Below are 3,921 nucleotides of genomic sequence, written 5' to 3'. Positions count from 1 at the left end.
GTCAGTCAGAACAACTCTTGTTGTTTCCTGATGATCACTAATGGAAGAAGAGCAGCAGCATTAATGCAAACGCTTATGACACTTTTCACACTTTTAACTTCCTCTGTTCTGTTTCTGATCAAGACATTTTCCACTGTTGTTCTCACACTGAGAATAAGAGTCACAACAATTCATCAAACACTAAAAAGGTAAAATGTTCAATTTTTTTTGTTTTTTAATTTAAGGACAATAAATCATTTACTAAATAAATTCGACAATAAACAGCAAATACACAGTCTGAGGTGATAAAGAGGAAGTGAGGCGTCACTGGTCACAGGAAGTAAAGTGTATATTTGTCTTTAAGAGCAAACAGCTTCACAGACTTTGTCAGTTGAGAACAAGAGATCAACAAAGAGGAGACACAGAGAAACATGATTGTTGGATTCAGATGGATTCAAGTGTTTTTATTTCTGATGCTGATGCTTCAGTTTATAGGTAAGAAAAAGAAATGACATGTTACATAAAGTAAATTAAGAAACATTAAGAAACTGTAAATTTACCAAAAAAGCGAAATTCAGAAATATTGTGTCAGCAGATTTTTAGAACAATTCATTATCTTTATAATAACAATTATGAAAATTTGTGTCAAAAGATATTTGTGTTTACTCTGAGTTGGATGAAGTTTGCTCAGATCTTGATTTTATCTCCTATTTTGAGACAAATGTCTTTATTTTTGAAATGTCTTCTGCAACAGTGTGATCGTAGCTTCATCTGACAGAAATATTACATATAATTGTTTCACATTCACATTATATTTAATCCAGAGTTTTTATTCTCAGCTACAGAAGCTTCAGTTAACTTTTGTCTCTCAGTGCAAAGAGGAACTGATGGACTTTGTGTGAATTTAGCTTTGGTGTTAACATGTTTGCTCTGCATGTGTTTGACTTTAATGAGCTTCAAATCTTAATGAAACGTCCTTCTGTTGGTGAAACAGCACTGAGCTTTGAAGCTTTGTCTAAAAACAGAGAAATGTGAAAACCACTGGTGAGTGTTCGTGTTTCTCTGGTTTCATTTATAGCTACAACCTGCAGAGCTCTGCTGCTGTTGTAGCCACATTCTTAATAAAACACTTCCTCCTCAGTTCTCAGAAAAACATGAACATCAGAGATACGATGAGGAAGCAACAGGTCTCAGACCACTAACACACATCACTCTGAGGTCTTTAACAGCTGCTACAGGATCAACATGTGGAACCATGAACATCAAGAGTCAAATTCTGGAGGATGAAGAGTTTGACTCATGTGTCTGTCAGACATGAACATGAATCATCATCTGTTTTTTAAAAAACAGTAAAGAAAAAAGCTGCAAACATCAGCAATTAAACTAACAGTCTTCACACCTTTAACTTCCTCTTTTCTGTTTCTGATGAAGTCAAAAACATCATCAACCTCATTATTAACTACAGAAGAACAGAGTCAGTGAAATGTTTCATACATATAAGTTTATGACTATTTTTTTGAGAAAATAATATTGAAATGTCAACAAAATGAAAAAAGTATATTTCAGACAAAAACACAGCTTGAAATCAGGACAAAGTGACTCCCCACTGGTCACAGGAAGTAAAGTCACTTCATAAATACTGAATTAAAACATAAATGATACTGATACTTCACTTTACATGTTAAGATTTATATCAAACACATTAAATAAAGAAATTGTGTCAGCACAGAGTTATTTGTTACTGACACTGAAGCTGATGGGAAACTAATAATGTAACACACAACTTCTGTTTTATCTAAATTATGGAAAAACGGTGAATAATAATAATCATATCAGACATTTGTCTCTCTGTTTCTCACCAACAGTAACTGGACAGTTTTACTCCTTCACTGTCAGAGATGGAGATGACGTCACTTTACCTTGTGGAAATGTGAGAGATGATCAGGAGAAATGTGACAGAACTTACTGGTTATTCAGTGGTTCAGGAAACACAGCAGCAGTGGAGCTGGTTAAACTTGGGAAGATTAAACCAGAATCTAACTCTAAATCACACAGACTGAATGTTACGGAGAAATGTTCTCTGGTTATAAAGAAGGTCACAGATGAAGATGTTGGACGTTACACCTGCAGACAGTTTGACAAATCAGGACGACAACAAGGTTCAGACTCTGCGGTTGATGTGTCTGTTGTTACCAGTGAGTATTTACATCCTAATGTTTTCACATCAAACTGTTTGTCAGATCCAGAAACTGAAACATTACAATAATTCTGTTCACAGTGATGAGTTTCAGTTGTTTTTCTCTCTCAATGTCTCCATCTTCACCAGGGACTGGACATAAGGACGATGATAAAGTGACACTAAACTGCTCTGTGTGGACAGATGGACCCTGTGGACACACAGTGAAGTGGTTGTATGATCATAATAAGAATGAATTTACAGACACAGAGACACCACAGAGTTCCTGTTCTGTCACTGTGACATTAACAACATCTGACCTTAATCAGAAATATTCTGACTTATTGAAGTGTGAAGTGACAAATGGTTTCAGCGGAGAAGTTCAGCAGTTCACCTTCAGACGTCTATCTTCAGGTGGAACATCAGGTGAGAACATGATGAGATGTTTCAATCATTTCTATGAAGAAGTTCCACAAATTATTTTTAGCTTGAATGATTTGAAGTTTCACATTTCCACTGTTCTTTGTAGTGAGTTTGTTTCAGATGTTAAACATGAAGGATTTTCTCACTGTGCAGTTTTTTTACCTTTTGTTTATTCAGGTGAGGAGAGAAAAACAACAACAACAACAATTAAAGAAACTACATCAAAAGTGACAAATAAAAAATCTACAACAAACAAGAGAAACACAACAAAAACAACAAAACAAGGTGACTGAACATTGCTCTTCTTTTCTAAATCCATGTGTCAGACTGAGATTTTCTCTTATTTATGTTTTTACTATGTTTAAATAGCAAATGATTAAATGTTCCTGAATGTTTTATAGCATTAATTTTTATTTTACTGTTTTTAGTTTAAGTTATTTTTGGTGTCTGCTGCCTGATCTGCTGGTTGTCAATCAGCAAAGTTCAGGTTCTGGTTTTCAGATGCAGCACAGAAAGTGTAGACTGACTGTTTGTGAAGCTTCAATACATCAGTGTTTTGGTGATTTCCTCTCTACTGCTGCCTAGAACACACACACACACACACACACACACACACACACACACACACACACACACACACACACACACACACACACACACACACACACAAAGTAAGTTTAACTAATTTTAATTTCCATAAAACATTTTCATTGATTGACGGCTGTATTTTTTTCAGATTGTCCATTGATGCTGAGATCCATCATTGTGTCTGTGGCTTTAGCAGCGCTCACAATATCAGTTGTTACAGTGGAAATGTGGACGAGAACTAAAGGTGAGAACATTCACAGTTTGTTACATCTGGAGTTTTGCTGTTAAAGCAAAGTCAACGCTTTTCTTTCTCTCTTTGTCTTTTCAAGGAACAAAACACAGAGGGAAGACGTCACTGTGAGTTTAAACACTGATCAACTTTCATGTCAATGTGAAAACAGATCTTTACAAATTAATCTAAATGACTATTATTAATATAAAAAATAAAAATTGTGATTCACCTCCTTTAAAGTGACTCAAATCATCACTGGTGAAGTCAGTTGGTTTCAAACGTCACACAATAGTTAAACAGTGATCATCAAAGTGCAGTGAGTGTTTTCAGTAATAGTTGTACAAATACACTTGTGTCTGGAAGCTGCAGTTACTGGTGAATCAGTATCCAGCTAAAATCGACACTATGAAGACAATTTAAACATAAACTCCATCAAGTGATTCACTGAGGATGAATACAACTAAATGTCCAATGCACTGAAAATCTCCTGGAGCACATTTCAGTCCAAGCACACAACCAAAGC

General features: G+C 35.3%; 1 long non-coding RNA gene across 1 annotated transcript; it reads left to right on the top strand.

Annotated features, from left to right (window-relative positions):
- Positions 1-290: 290 nt before the first annotated feature.
- LOC137102346 (uncharacterized) lies at positions 291-2,580 on the top strand. Its single transcript, XR_010911222.1, has 3 exons — positions 291-474; positions 1,845-2,174; positions 2,306-2,580. It is a non-coding gene; the product is annotated as an uncharacterized lncRNA (long non-coding RNA).
- Positions 2,581-3,921: the final 1,341 nt, after the last annotated feature.

The sequence above is a fragment of the Channa argus genome, chromosome 17 (assembly GCF_033026475.1).
Source record: "Channa argus isolate prfri chromosome 17, Channa argus male v1.0, whole genome shotgun sequence".
Classification (NCBI taxonomy): domain Eukaryota; kingdom Metazoa; phylum Chordata; class Actinopteri; order Anabantiformes; family Channidae; genus Channa; species Channa argus.
This window is presented reverse-complemented; position numbering and strand designations above follow the sequence as displayed.